This window comes from Ictalurus punctatus, chromosome 2 (assembly GCF_001660625.3).
Source record: "Ictalurus punctatus breed USDA103 chromosome 2, Coco_2.0, whole genome shotgun sequence".
NCBI classification, from domain to species: Eukaryota; Metazoa; Chordata; class Actinopteri; order Siluriformes; family Ictaluridae; genus Ictalurus; species Ictalurus punctatus.
In genome coordinates this window covers 4,828,615-4,844,701 of record NC_030417.2, presented here as the reverse complement: position 1 = coordinate 4,844,701, position 16,087 = coordinate 4,828,615, and the positions used below count along the sequence as shown (strand labels likewise).

Genomic DNA, 16,087 nt, shown 5'->3' with positions numbered 1-16,087 from the left:
TGTGTTGGTCCTATTAACATTATAACACTGTAGTAAGTAAAGTTGTTGTTAATTAAAACTCTAAATGATAAACATTTCACAGTGTTTGGTTTGGTTGTTCAGGAACAGGGCTGAACTACGGCCTACTGTAAACCCAGTCTGGACAGAAACCACATGAACTAAACACAAAGCAGCTGAACTAAGAACTGGCTAATATTCTCTCTCCTTTCTGTAATAGAAAATAGAAAATAACTTCACGCACCTGCAGCGACGTGAAACACAGCAGACAAAAGATACAAGCACTTCATCATTACTGATTCTTCTGCACACACACCAGTCCCTCAAAGTGACCACGACACACACTGTCACACTTCCTGAGGGTCTCTCTGTTATATAGTGTGATTATCAGGAAACCACAACAACCACTGTCTCATTTTTTCTTTTTGAAGATCTTTCATCACTCTTTCCATGACTCAATTTACTTGTTATATGCAGTATTAATATTTATTCATATATTAACCCCATTTCCATAAAAGTTGGGATTTTTTCTGAAACGCATTAAAAATCCGTGATTTGTCAAGTCTCTTGAAACTTTAATTAACTGACAAAAGTACAAAGAAAAGATAATCACTGTTTTCACTGAACGACTTAATTGTATTTTGTAAATATAAACAAATTTAGAATTTGATGCCTTCAACACACTCAAAAAAAGTTGGGACAAAGGCAAAATTAGACTGAAAAGTTTATAGAATATTCAAATAAAACCATTTTGGAGGATCAGGTTTGGGTCAAAAAAGGAGCATGCACCAAAAGCTCAGTCTTTGCTATCAAGGATGGGTCGTGGCTCACCATTATGTTCCAAGCTTCGTGCGAGAATTGTCAGTCAGTTCAAAAAGAACATTGCTCAACACAAGATTGCAAAGTATTTAGATCTTTCACCATCTACAGTCCATAATATTGTGAAACGATTCAGAGAAAATGGGGAAATCTCATTGCTTAAAGGGGAAGGCCGAAACCACTGTTGAATGTGTATGATCTTCGAGCCCTCAGCTGGCTTTGCCTGAAAGATCATCATGCTACTGTGATAAATTTAACCACATGGGTTCGGGAGTACTTCGGAAAACCGTTGTCACTTAACGCAGTCAGCTGCTGCATCCAGAAATGCAACCTGAAACTCTTTTACACAAGGAGGAAGCCATACATCAACTCTATGCAGAAACGCCGCCGAGTTCTCTGGGCCTGAGCTCATCTCAGATGGACTGAAAGGCAGTGGAAAGGCGTGCTGTGGTCAGATGAGTCCATGTTTCAGCTTGTTTTCGGGAAAAACGGATGTCGAGTTCTCTGTGAGAAAGATGAAAAGACCAACCAGACTGTTATAAGTGAAAGGTGCAATGTATGGGGTGCATCAGTGCCCATAGCATGGGTGACTTGCATATGTGTGAAGGTGCCATTGACGCTGAGGCATATATTGGGGTTTTAGAGAGACATATGCTGCCATCAAGGCAACGTCTTTTCCCAGGAAGTCCATGGTTACTTTATCAGGACAATGCCAGGCCTCATTCTGCATGTGCTACAACAGCATGGCTTCGTAGACACGGAGTGCTTGACCGGCCTGCCAGCAGTCCAGATCTGTCTCCTATGGTGCATCATGAAGAGGAGAATCAGACAATGGCGACTAAGAACTGTTGAGCAGCTGAAGTCTTGTATCAAGCAAGAATCGGCTAAAATTCCACTTGCAAAACTGCAACAGTTATTATCCTCAGTTCCCAAACGATTAAAAAGTGTAATTAAAAGGAAGGGTGATGTAACACAGTGGTAAACATGCCTTTGTCCCAACTTTTTTTTGAGTGTGTTGAAGGCATCAAATGCTAAATTTGTTTATATTTACAAAACACAATTAAGTTGGTCAGTGAAAACATTGATTATTTTTTCTTTGTACTTTTGTTAGATAATTAAAATTTCAAGAGAGTTGACAAATCACAGATTTTAGTTTTTATTGCATTTTAGAAAAAAATCCCAACTGTTATGGAAATGGGGTTAGTATTTGCTCATGTGGTGGCTTTATCTTACTTCATAGTATCATCATTGTTATCTGTGTTAGGTGTCATTTTCTTATTGCCTGCATGTAGCCTTTTTTATCTATGAAATTGGACCTAAATAAACATAAGAATGCTGTTAGGAATTGTGAACTGATATCCCAGAACGAGCCCCCAGAAAACTGTTAGGATTTGTGAAGAGAGGGTTGCGATTTTAGGAAAAGAGAAAGAGAAAATCCACAAAAAGACCGCACCCTCGCCCCGCTACACACATCCCACAAAAAGCGCTTGGGAGAGTTTGCCAAAAGATACACTGATACAGGAAATTCAAATGGCAAGAGCTCTCATTTATTCAAAGAAAGACAGCGTATATATATCATGCTCACACACAACAGAGACAATAGGGTAACTATTGATTGGCTAGGTGGAAGGGCATATTTGCATAAAACAGGAAGCATATCAATGTAAGACAGGAACAACACCATATATGGTTTTCAGGAAGTCATAGGAATACGAGCAAATGTTATTCAGGGAGACAAAGGAATGCGTAAATGTTGAGGGGCTTTATCTGTCTGTACCTGGTTGGGAAGAGTTAACAGAGGAACAAAGAGGAAAAGGTGTTCACAGTAAAATTATTAAATGCATTACGAAGTGTTTTGATTTTGTACAGTTTTCTCCTCGCATTAATCTTGATCCTAATGGCTGTTTCTATACTTTATCAGCTCAAGTTAAATTTGTTAGATGACCCCTAGGAAGCCCGAGGGACCGAGTCAGAGGGCAGTCAAATGTGGTGTAAGATATGCAGTTCACATCCCCATCTAGCAGACAAAACTAGTTCCTTCTATGCAGGGACAGAGAATTTCAGTCATCCAGCGTTTAACAAGCATGAAAAGAATAAGGAGCATACAAGTGTAGTACAAGCTATTAATAATATTCAGACTAGTCAAGATGAAATATCCAGCCGCCCACTTGCTAGATGACAAAACAAGGTGAATGAAGAGCAATGGATGGCACTGTGCAACGTTTTTCTCCTGGCCTTCTATAAAGCTAAACACTCACGTCCTGTGTGTTTGTATGCTGAGGATATGGTATTATTGAATGGGCTAGGAGTGGCTAGGAGTGGTATATCATTCACATGAAGGGGGAACACGAATAATTCATAGCACTGACTCTCAGTACGGATTTGAGGGAAAAGTTGAAATCAGCTGAATTTTGGGATCTGCTTTTTGAGGATTGGAACAATTATTATTATTATTATTATTATTAATATTATTATTATTATTATTAATTTTATTATTATTTTGCGAGCAGGTTGTTATCAGTTGAGTTCATATACAGTCAGGAATTCACAATTTTATTTTATTAAATATTTATTTATTTAAATTAATGAAGATGAAACATTTTCAGACATCATGGCAAAAACATCATCCTTACAACAAAGAGTGTAAAGTCCACAAACCAGGCACCACAGCAATAGAGTGGGGCAGGGATGATGTCATTCTGTATGCAAAATCATTAAAGTACAAAGAAAGAAGAAGACGACCATTTTTCTTCCTCGAATAATAATAATAATAATAATAATAATAATAATAATAATAATACAATATGAAGTACAACATTTCAAAATGATAATATATTTATTCTAAAAAAAACCCCCAAAATTTTAGATCTTTTCTCATGTGGTGGTTTTATCTTACCTCTTAGTATCAGCATTGTATTCTGTCTCAGGCATCATTTTCTTAATGCTTGCATGTAGCCTTTTCTTTAGATTAAATTTGACCTGAATAAACAAATGAATGCATTATAAATTACTCCAAGTGTTTTGAATGTGTACAGTTTCTCCTCGTATTAATGTTTCTATACTTTATCAGCTAAAGTTAAATTTATTAGATGACCACTAGGAAGCCTGAGGGACCGAGTCACCACACCAGTAGACGGTAGTGAACTATGGCTAAGCGGCTAAATAGCGACCTCTTGTGCCATAAAGCTGCTATTACAGCTGGTCTACAGATAATTGCTCATTAGAGATCTAAATCTACATCCAGATTTCTGCAGAAAAAAGAAAGAAAAAAGGCCTTTATTGTCTCATTAAGGCCTAATGTAAGGTGGAGTAAATGTAAATATCGCAATATAAGTAAGCGCCTTTTGAGCTTACTCCTGTGTGTCTTATTCCTGGCTTATTCAGACACAGTAATACTTAGGACTACACCTTACATGTGTATATATGCACATCACAAATAAACCAGGAAAAGGTCAGGGTGGTCCAAGGCCAAAATAACAACAAACAAAAACAACAACAACAAAAAAAACCCCTGCTGTGTAAGGGAAACTAACTTACTTAAAAAGAAAACATAAACAAAAGACAATTCGCTTCCCTAAAATACCATTACAAAAATATTTAAAATAAATAAATAAATAAATAAAAACAGTGACAAAACCCCACACCCAACGGAAATGGCAGTTGGACCCCTACTACCAGTGAATATAGACAGTACTTGACAGGGTGTTTCTAGAGTTTGATCACTACTGGGGCACAGGCCCCCAAAGAGTTTTACAGAAGTACTTCAAAATTTTCTAGGGGGTCCAGGGGCATGCCCTGTAAAGGGCTAAAATTGCCTATGTAAACTTTTTTAGGAATCAAAACTGAACACAACAGTTCAAATATAATGGTGGCATTAAAAAAGTAAAACTCTCACCGGGCTCCAGTTGGAATATTTTAAACTTAAGTGTTAAAGAGTTAATGCTTTGACAGTTTTACCATATCTGGGTAATTTGTTGATCGTGTGATTGTAGATTAAGGTCCAGGTTATAAAAGATTTATTTGAGGGGTAGTGACATGAAATTCTGCAGTGAAATGTAGATCGTTCAAATGTAACCTTTGTCCCTGCTGTCTGCTTCCCCTCACCTGACTGATGATCCTCTGATGATCCGTATATCCATCTGGATAAATAAACATAAGCTAAGCAGTACTAAGTAGATCACTCATTGCAAACAGAACAGCTAAAACATTTTTAATCTATAATAACCCTTACAGCCAGCATTTTCATGAGTAAACTTACTGACTAGTCCTCTAAATGAACAAATCACTTCAAAAAGCTTCACTGATGATGACTAAATCACATCGTTTGTGGCATTATTGATAAATTAGAAGAGATTTCTTTTAGCAGCTAACAAGCTAATGATATCGATCAAATCTGTGCAAAGTAAATTAGATCTGGAAAACAGGATGTCCTCATTCACTAAATATATATTCACATACTACTCATTAACACAGCGATAAGCGTTAGCCTGGAAGATACCTCTCCTCAGCTACAATGTCGGATTATGAATTATTGTCTGAATGCAAGTTGAGGTTTCCATGGGGAAAAGTGAAGGGAGGAGGAGCACAGTGAGGGGGCGGGGCTTATGATTGAAGAAGATGTGCAAGATATTTTCACTTCAACTGGAGTTACAATCAGCTGTCACTTTTCCCAGGGATTTCAGGACAGCGTAAGCGGTATGACATCATCTGGTAGGCGTGGCCTATTTTGAGAATCTGCATGGGTCGACGATCATGCACAGTTTGAAGAAAAGACATTTGTTGCAGATATCTTCAGATACCTGTCCTGATCACAGGGGTTTACATTCATACTGCTACATCTTCAGATACCTGTCCTGATCACAGGGGTTTACATTCATACTGCTACATCTTCAGATACCTGTCCTGATCACAGGGGTTTACATTCATACTGCTACATCTTCAGATACCTGTCCTGATCACAGGGGTTTACATTCATACTGCTACATCTTCAGATACCTGTCCTGATCACAGGGGTTTACATTCATACTTCTGCATCTTCAGATACCTGTCCTGATCACAGGGGTTTACATTCATACTTCTACATCTTCAGATACCTGTCCTGATCACAGGGGTTTACATTCATACTGCTACATCTTCAGATACCTGTCCTGATCACAGGGGTTTACATTCATACTGCTACATCTTCAGATACCTGTCCTGATCACAGGGGTTTCATGTTTTTGAAAAATACTATTGTTATGAAATGCTTGTTTCACTTAAATAAGCTCAAAGTCTTACTGATTTTGCATCAACTCTATCATGTGTCCTAACATGCAAGACTAAAAATCTGCAGTGAAACTTATTTTTAACCACAGTATTGTTTCCACTGCTGTTGCCACAAACAAACTCATAATTATCCACGTTTTCATACTCAACTTTATTTGCACAGAAAGAGCAAAGTTGACAGTTTGAAGAACCAATTAATTTAGCATTTACAGGATTAAAAACAAATGGAAAAAAATGGGGTTTTTTTTTTGTAAAGGGGCGTCTTCGCCACGCCCCCAGAAACGCCCATTTTATGTCACTGTACTGAAACCCCTGGAATTTAGTGAATTTCATTATGACCAGCCTTCATGTTTTAAATAATTCAAATGATGTAAATGAAAACATTCAGTGACTAGGAAAGCCTACTATCTACTGTAATCTCCCTCATCAGATAATGATTTATCAGGGAAATGTATCAGGACACTTTCTGTGTGAAGTGTTTAGGGGTGGAGCACACCAGGGCAGCCCTCGAGGGGTCTGACTCTGCGTGTTGTGAACGCCTTACAATTAGGCAGCTCCGCTCGTGACTCGCTCTCTCCTCGGCTGAAGGGAGTCGGGTTTCAGAGCCTCGAGGGTCTGGGTCGGCCGCTGCCGAGACAGCCAGTCTGCTCAGGTCCTGGGGATCTCGTATGGATCTGGACGAAGAGCCAGAGATGAGCGCTGCTCTCTCTCTTGCTCTGTCTTCCGGGTCCAGCTCTGTTGGGGTGCCATTGCACCAAAAACAGAGAGCAACTCTCAAGCTTTAAAGAGCTCCTTGAGGTGATTAGTAGGGCAGGTGAAAAACTAAATCTAGACTGGCCTGGGGAAGAGGAAGTGGCTCGTAGCAGGCTGGATGAGCGTTTCCTCCCCGGTGAAAATAAATATCCCTCACACTGCAGAAAACTCCCCTTTTTCCCAGAAGTGCATGATGAAATATCACGCTTCTGGTGAAAACCATACGCTAACCGTGTTTATAACCCTGTAAACATGGGGATTGAACAGCACGGTTATTTAGCTATGCCGAAGGTGGGTCATGGTGGATCTGGAGCCTGTCCTGGGAACACTGGGGTCAAGGAGGGAATATACCCTGGAATAATTTTTGGAAGGTGGAAGGAAACCGGAGAACCCAGAGAAAACCCACATGGACATGGGGAGAACATGTGAAACTCCACACAGACAGTAACCTGAGCTCAGGATTGAACTGGGGACCCTGGAGCTGTGAGGGAGTAATACTATTAGGAATTAGGAAATAAAATTAGGAAATAAACTGTGATTGACTGATTGATAATTTATTCATTTATTAAGTTTTTTACTATTTGATTTTGAATCAATTAGTTTTATTTTATAAACTGTACACTACAGGTTGGAAACATGTGCAGTAGATACACAGAGATTTGCTGGAAGTTGAATTTGTGTGAACAAAGAGTTCATGAATATTGAATGATGAACTTATTTTGTCTTTTGTCTCAAAGCAATAAAAACTGATCCGTAGTTCAGTCCACTCAGACCGCTGCTGTGCTAACTGTGAGAGCTTTGAAAAAAAATTACCTCAATATTGTTAAAAAAAAAAAAAAAAAAACCTGTGCTGGCCCAAATTTAGCCTATTACCCAAAGACACTTAAAATCCAACATAGAAGCAAATACTCACATCTGTAAACCCAGTTGGAGATAGAAAAAAAAGACACCAGCCGTGAGTGAGAAGAAGCAAGGGTCCAGATTTTATTTCCACCTCACGAGATCCACACCGATGAGAATTCTCAGAAGTGATCTGGCACCCGGAGCTCAAGCTCCAGTATTTATACTGTATTTACACAGTAAATAACCAATATATTTTAGAAAGACTATGATTTCAGTACCAATAGGGTTAAAAAGAGCTCATCTACATTACCAAGATGTTTAAAAAGAGGCTTATCAAATTTACCATGATGTTTTGAAAGAGGACTTTCTGACTACCATTAGGATTGAAAGTGGGAGAGAGAGAAAACAATTTAGAGAGACCTTGGTCTCATGTTGTTATCTCATAATGTTGTGTGTGCGCGTTGGGGCCTTTGGGTGTGTTATGTCTGCACGCCCGCCCTTGACTGTACGAGAGTGTGTGTGTTTCTCAGCCTGCACTCCTTAGTTCTTATATTTCTCTATGACTAATAAACCATAGTGTGCTACTCTTAAAGATCCTAAAGTGTGAATCCAATTTGTCAATATCTGCCTAATACCACTTCTGTGTGTCTAGGTGCCCGTTGTCATTTTTCCTTCTCCCCTTTACTGGAGGGGCTGGATTTGGATCTGAACACTCACTATCAGCTCACGCATCTCACTGCTGACATCATGGTGCTACTTGACGTTCTTCGCAACACCCCCTCTGGAAATGGAAATGCGGGGCTCCCCCCAGATACAGAATCCACCCCGTGAATGTGTACATTGACGCCTCTACACAAACAGACCCTCCGCCTGACCCTCCCTCCAGCTTTCAGTCTGAGGATGATGTCACCTTCTCTGATCTGGGCTCTGACCATTCTTCCCTCTTCTCACCTGCCAGTCCCGAGTACTTTCCTCATTACACCTCGGTCGGCTATCCCACGTTCCCAGAACCCCCCTTTTATCACCCGTTTTCTCCCTACCGCTCCCCTCAGAATTATACCCCCACCAGTCCTGTGAATTTCCAATAAAATTACATATTACTCATACTAGGTCTCCCTCGTGTTTATTTCATGTCATTTTTATCCACAACACCTGTAACAATCTATAAGGACTATTGTGAAAATTTATGGAATATTATGAAGATTTGCTGGAAGTTGATTTTGTGTGAAAAAAGAATGCATGAATATTGAATGATGAACTTATTCAATGCCTTTTGTCTCAAAGCAATAAAAACTGATCTATAGTTCAGTCCACTCAGACCGCTGCTGTGCTAACTGTGTGAGCTTTGAAAAAAAATTACCTCAATATTGTTTAAAAAAATGTAAAAAAAACCCTGTAACTATCTATAAGGACTATTATGAAAATTTTACAAAAGCTAGATTAGAAACACATTCAGTCCAGTCAGATTCAACAATCCTCCTTCTTTTATTTTTACCCAAAGTTATTAAAAGTCACAAACAAGAACTTCTATAGCAGTCTTCTTACACAAAACAGCATGATGACAACAGCCTTCTAGAGCTTTCATTTCTTAACCTGATATAAGTATGGTACACATAAGATATAAAATGACACGTACACTCAAAATATAATTAGCGAGATTATCCATCAGCAATTAATGATAAACAATGAATGCGGAACAACACACTTAGCTAACATAAGTAAATGTAACACGTTTATGCCTGAATCTGATATTTAATTGTAAAATGTATAAAAATCTCAAAAAGTCAACACTGTGAATCCCGTGCTGGCCATAGAGTGTATTTAATATATGTTTTCAGGATTATTCTATAATATCTGAGCATGTGTCTATATTTACTCTGGATTAGTTTGTTATAATGCTGCTATATTCAGTTTTCTGTCCAGTGATGATCTGCTGCTCCGGCTGTGTTAATGTGGGTCAGTAGAGTAGTAAGTGTAAATAACAGTAGTAAATACAGTGACATCAGACCCAATCTGAGAAAAGTCAGAACATGAAAATTATACATATATCACACATATAAATTCTATGGCTTTTACTGCTGAAAAAAACTTTTTGACGACATAAATCTCCAAATCTGATTTCTTTCTTTACACCATGTGTTGTTCTGATAGAAGCAGCAGAAGATATTTTCCTATAATTCACTGTTCAGTGAAAGCATGTGTGTTACATGTGTGTTACCTGCAGTGTATCACAAAATCCAACTAAATCTGCTATAACTGTTATTGTAGAAGTCATGCAGAATTGACTGGAGATTAAATTAGGAATACAGTAGGACTCAAAGACTTTAAAGATGACTCTAACCACATGTAAACTAACCTGATCCTTCTGCTTTCTCTTACAGTCCGGACGTCCTTCAGTAATCACGTTCTCTCCACATCTTCCTCCTAAAGAGAAAAGACCTCAGAAATCACACCTCTAGTGGAAACTACACAATTTCATTTTCCTTATTCAGAGACACTTACAGAAGTGCTGCTGCTTCTACAGGTTTCAGTTCATCAATCTCAGAATCTGTTTTGTGTGTGTGTGTGTGTGTGTGTGTGTGTGTGTGTGTGTGTGTGTGTGTGTGTGTGTGTGTGTGTGTGTGTTGTACCTTTGCGTCTCCAACAAATAAATGCCACTACACCGGGTATCACCAACAGTAAAACTGCCAGAAGGCCAAAAACTGTGTAATAAAACACACCAAAATGAATAAATGTAATAATACAGATGTGTATTTTCATTGCTGATAAAAAGTTTTGGCACCTAGAGGGAGGCTGCTGTGTGTTTGCTGTTTATCTTGTTCCAGTGTTGTTGAGGATGATGCAGGTGGAGAGTTTGTTGTTTTACTCTGAGGCGGTTCTGATGGAGGTGTTGTGTCTGTTTTCCTCGAGTGTGTTGAAGTTTCTCTTCTTCCTACTGAAAAGACAAAACTTATTAAAACTAATGACTGTTTTTATCACTGTTAGTAATATGGCACATGACACTGGAGTAAAGCATGCTCACAGTCATTAATGAAAACATGTACCTTTAACAGATAATCTGAAATCTCTGCTATCAGCCTGTACAGAACATCTGTAGCGTCCCTGGTCCTCTTCAGTCAGGTCTGATATGAGTAGAGAGAGGTTTCCTGGAGCGTTGTTACTGACCAGTTTGACTCTGTTTCTGTGACGTCCAGTCTGTTCAGGGTAAATTTCCTGAAAGTGACCAATTCTATTAAACTGCCATTTTACAGACTTTGGTTTGTCCTGTAGGTCAGTGCAGACGCAGGGCAGAACTACAGACTCTCCTGTGAACACAGTCACGTCCTCTACCCCTTTCTTCACCAGCTCACAGCCTGTAAACATAATATTTACAGTTAATAATAGAAGTACTGCATTATTAATATTCCCTGCTTGTAAATCACAACATTTTCTGCTGCAAACCAGAAGAGATTTTTAAAGGATGAGCCAATCACCTGTTTAAATTCTCTATATGAATCCAATATCAGGACTCTGATACTGGGGCTTAGGCTAAATCAATCAAATTAAATCAAAATAATTAAAATATTTCTGAGAATATCAGGCCATTGCCATTTCAATGGAAACAGCAGCCACGGATGCATCTGGGCTACAAAAGAAGGCTGTAGAAAATGAAATGCACAAAATGTCCCTAAATGGTGCAAAAAGGCAGAAATACTATAGATGTGGTAAATCCTCTCATGATGCAAATGATTGTTGGTTCAAGGAAAAAGTCTGTAGAAGGCGTCACAGACAAGGCCACGTAGACAGAGTGTGCGAAACAGACAAAAAGCACAACCAACATGGAAAACCTTTCAAATACAAAGGTTTCAAATACAAAACTAAACAAGTGCACAAAGTGTCTGAATGTGAAAACAAATCAGAGAACACAGGCTCTGACGAAGATGATCTGTCATGCCTAGAACTGCATAGCATGACTGAAATAGACAGGAAAATAATATGGATAACAACAAATGTGTCTGGTGTAAAACTGAAAATGGAGCTGGATACAGGCTCAGCTTTGTCTGTGATTTCTGAAGCTGTCTACAACAGACTGTTTTTAAAGCTACCGTTAGAAAAGACCTCAGTCGTGTTAAAGACGTACACAGGCGAAAAGGTGTCTCCTAAAGGCAAACTGAAGGTAGATTCAGATTTATGTGTTGAAAAGTGGAGGGCCCACTCTTTTTGGACGGGGGTGGTTGAGAAAAATCCAGCTTGACTGGCATACCATCAAAGCCCTCAATATATCAACAGGCCTTAACAGCACAAACTGTAGCTCTGACCAAAGATTGTCACAGCTCCTGAATGCTAATGCAAAAGTGTTTGGAAAGGGCATTGGTAAACTTAAAGGCATGAAGGCGAAAATTTAATCAAATGAAACAGCGACGACGAGATTTCATAAAGCACGTCCAGTGCCCTATGCACTACGTCCTAAAGTAGATGCTGAACTTCAAAGCTTGGAGGCATCTGCCATTGTCTCCAAGTTTGACTGGAGTGATTGGGCTACACCCATCGTGCCGATAATCAAGAAAGGTGGAGGTGTTCGCATATGCGGGGACTTCAAAGTGAGTATTAACCCTGTACTGTACACTGTGCAGTACCCCCTACCACGAACTGAAGATATTTTCTCATCTCTGGCAGGAGGGGAGAAGTTTTCAAAGGTTGACTTATCACAGGCATATCTCCAAATGGACGTTGAGGATTCAAGCAGGAAGTTTCTAACCATCAACACTCAGAAGGGACTGTACCAGTACAATCGTCTTGTGTTTGGTGTGGCATCGGCTCCAGACATTTGACAAAGAGCAATGGATCAGGTTCTTCAAGATATACCGGGAACACAGTGTGATCTTGACGACATAATTGTGACAGGCAAGAATGATGAAGAACATCTCCAAAACCTCAGTAAAGTACTTACCAGGCTAAACGTGTATGGTCTACGGGCAAAGAGAGAGAAGTGTGAGTTTTTCAAGAGTGAAATCTCATATTGTGGACATGTCATTGACAAACATGGCTTACACAAATCACAGGAGAAAGCTGAAGCTGTGCTGCAGGCACCTAGACCGGAAAACGTGTCACAACTTAGATCATATTTGGGCCTTGTAAACTATTATCACAAATTTCTCCCAAATCTTGCTACAGTACTGCACCCACTTAATGCACTGTTACAGACAGACTGGCATGTGAGGCGTCTCCACATGGCATTGGTGCCGTTTGTCACACACTATGATCTGAGCGTCTGATCGCTTCAAGATCTCTGACGAGTGCAGAACGCAATTATGCACAGATCGATCGAGAGGCCCTTAGGCTAGTATGGGGCATAAAGAAGTTCCATCACAACCTTTATGGCCAAAAGTTCATCTTAGTGATAGACCACCAGCCCCTTGTGTCCATCTTCAACCCCAGGAAGGAAATTCCGGTGATGTCAGCCACATGGTTGGCCAGCTCATGGCAATATTATGATCCCAGAGTTTTCAGTGAGATGTGAGCAACTGTCTGTACGCCAAGGAACTCTGATGTGTGGCTCTCGTGTTACAGTTCCCGTTAAGCTTCGTACTAGAATGTTAGAGAACCTACATGAGGGTCACCTGGGTACAGTCAAGATGAAATGCCTCGCTCATAGCTACGTGTGGTGGCAGGGAATAGATAGACGGATCGAGGATCTCACAAAATCCTGTTCAGGATGTCATAACATTCAAAATGTACCTTCTCAGGCACCCTTACATCCGTGGAAGTGACTGTCTGCACCATGGCAAAGGGTGCATACTGACTTTGCTGGGCCATACATGACTTCCATGTTTCTGATTGCTGTGGACGCTCATTCAAAGTGGCCCGAGGTCATACCAATGAAATCTACCACCTTAGAAAAGACTATTTCTGTTTTGAGGAGTATCTTCTCCAGAAACTGTTGGAAAATTATATTAGACTAAAACAGAAAATATAGAAATTAAAAAGAAAACCCTCTTTTACAATAGTTGAAAAAAACTTGGTGTGGAGAGGACCCGAGCGAAGTGAGCCTGCAGAGATAGATAAGAAAATCCGTGCGTATGTAAAATATACACGCGCACACACACACACACACACACACAGAAAAAGAGTTTTGAAAACTTCACGTAGTTTAATGTGCATGCAACAATAAACCAGACGACGGCGCTGCTGTTCAAGAACAAACAACTGAGATCTCGCTTTGACCTTCTAAATCCTAACTTATGGTGAGAAGTGCAGAATAAACAGTTCAGCAAGTTGACAAGTAAAGCAGCAAGGAGTTTTGATGTTGGACAGCAAGTTTTAGCGTGTGATTATCGAGAGAACAAGTGGACACCTGGGCGGATAGACACAAGAGCTGGACCACTGGTGTACGAAGTGGAAATTGGAGAGCATACGTGGAGACGATCAAATACTGGATGCTCAGCCAAAGAACAACCCTGAACAGTCTGCATTCAATGAAACAGACAGAGTGTGTCCATCAGACTTATCACTTGATTCTGATCGTGACACTAACAAATGTATGACACCTGCAACAGAAACAGTCTCCCTTGAAAAGAACCCTCATGTTACTCCCCAGACACCGAGGCCCTACCGTGAAAGGAACAGGGCGCCACCCAAAAGACTGGATACAACAATCAGCAGGACAAAGTGTGTTGGACTCAGCACTGATGGTTCTCGCTCTATGATGGAGCAACACAGTGGACTGGTGAAGCAGGTCAGAGACTCGGCCCCACTGCTCACTCACATACATTGCTGCATTCACAGAGAGGCATTAGCTGCTAAGAGAATGACCACGGATTTAAAGACTGTTTTGGACAATGCTGATAGCAGTTGCTATGGCAATGTACCTGCAAACTTTGAAGTCACAGATACAGGACTACTTCCCTGGCAGAGAGAACAGCAGAGCTGGATACAGAATAACTTTGCCAACCACATTAGTGGATATAATGCTAATGAAACCCTTCCAAGTGTTAATAAATGATGTAATCATTAATCAATAATGATATAATCAGTCTATATTTATGAACACTACAGTGTTACCAAAATGAATCATAGATTAGACTCAAATCCAATCTGATAGCATTCCAAAGTTCCGGTCAGTCTGATACCCATATTCGGTATTTATTGCTATTTATAACTTGATTTTGACAAAATGACTTCTAGAGTAAAATCCTAAACCCTGGTAAACGAAGTAAACTTTTTTGTTACATATTTAACTATAATTCATTTGAACACTGATCAAGTCTGTTTTCACTGAATATTAACTTTTATTGTGTATTTAAATACTTTACCTTTAACATTAAGCCAGATGTCTCTGTGGTCCTTCTCAGTGCTGCACCTGTAGACTCCCTGATCCTCTTCTCTCAGGTCAGATATGAACAGAGACAGATTAGCAGGAGAAATGTGATTAAACAGCTGAAGTCTGCCACGGTAGTGTTCATCATTTAACATTTCTGTCACAAGTCCTGTTCTGAAGGTCTCCCAGGTGAATCTCTGAGGTTTGGTGTTCAGGTCAGAGCAGGAGCAGGGTAACAGCACTGAACCACCTGTGTGTCCTGTGATTGTTGGATTATCAGCAGAGAGAGAACAGCCTACAGAAACAAACATACAAAAACTCACAATCTACTGAATACAATATGAAGTACATTTCAAAATGAAATTTTATGAAAAATACTTCAGTACATTTAATTCCAAAATCTTGAACCTACTACACGGAAAAACGCAGATCAGGAAAGTGAACTGAATTAGTCATGTAAAGTGGGCGGGGTTAACAGACTGAGGTAAATTCGTTGTCGTTAGCTTGGCCGGCTAAGGCATGATGGAGATCACAAAAAAGGTTTCAAACGCTGTGACAACTGCTTTCTTGTTTATACCTTCAACAAGTTAACAATTTATTCAGGTATTGTTAAACAAGTCCTGTTTAACCAAGGTTTAATACTTAAAAAGAGCCGACGCAATTATTTATACACATTTCTCAATACTATATTCACTTCTTTAAAACTTTTTTTCTGTTGAAAATGTGAACACAGTACTGACAAATGCATTTAACTAGTGTTTAAAAATAACAGTAAATAAGTCGTAATGCAGGAAGTGAAGATGGTCACTGACAGACGGACAGCAGAAAAAGGTGTGAAATTCACACGCATCTATTTACAGCTAAGACCAGAATGAAGACGTGACAGTTACAAGTTACAGGAAAAGAACTTTTCTATTACACTTTATATGAGTTATTATAGATACATTCACTAAGACAGAGATTGTGAGAGATGTAATTCAGTAAATGTGTAAAAACATACACTGTAAGTATTATAGGGATGTAAAATAATCTCACTGTAGATCTGTTGGTCCTATTAATATTATAACAAGTAAGTAAAGTTGTTCTTAATTAAAACTCTAAATGATAAATATT

The 16,087-nt window shown here is 39.4% G+C and overlaps 1 protein-coding gene and 1 long non-coding RNA gene across 11 annotated transcripts in view; both read right to left on the bottom strand.

Annotated features, from left to right (window-relative positions):
- Positions 1-16,087, bottom strand: part of LOC108261631 (transcriptional protein SWT1) — a 132,682-nt gene that overhangs the window by 15,476 nt on the left and 101,119 nt on the right. The window lies entirely within an intron of this gene.
- On the bottom strand, positions 9,078-11,793 carry LOC128635202 (uncharacterized). Its single transcript, XR_008398119.1, has 4 exons — positions 10,722-11,793; positions 10,308-10,612; positions 10,034-10,101; positions 9,078-9,690 (listed from the first exon to the last, which is right to left on the bottom strand). It is a non-coding gene; the product is annotated as an uncharacterized LOC128635202 (long non-coding RNA).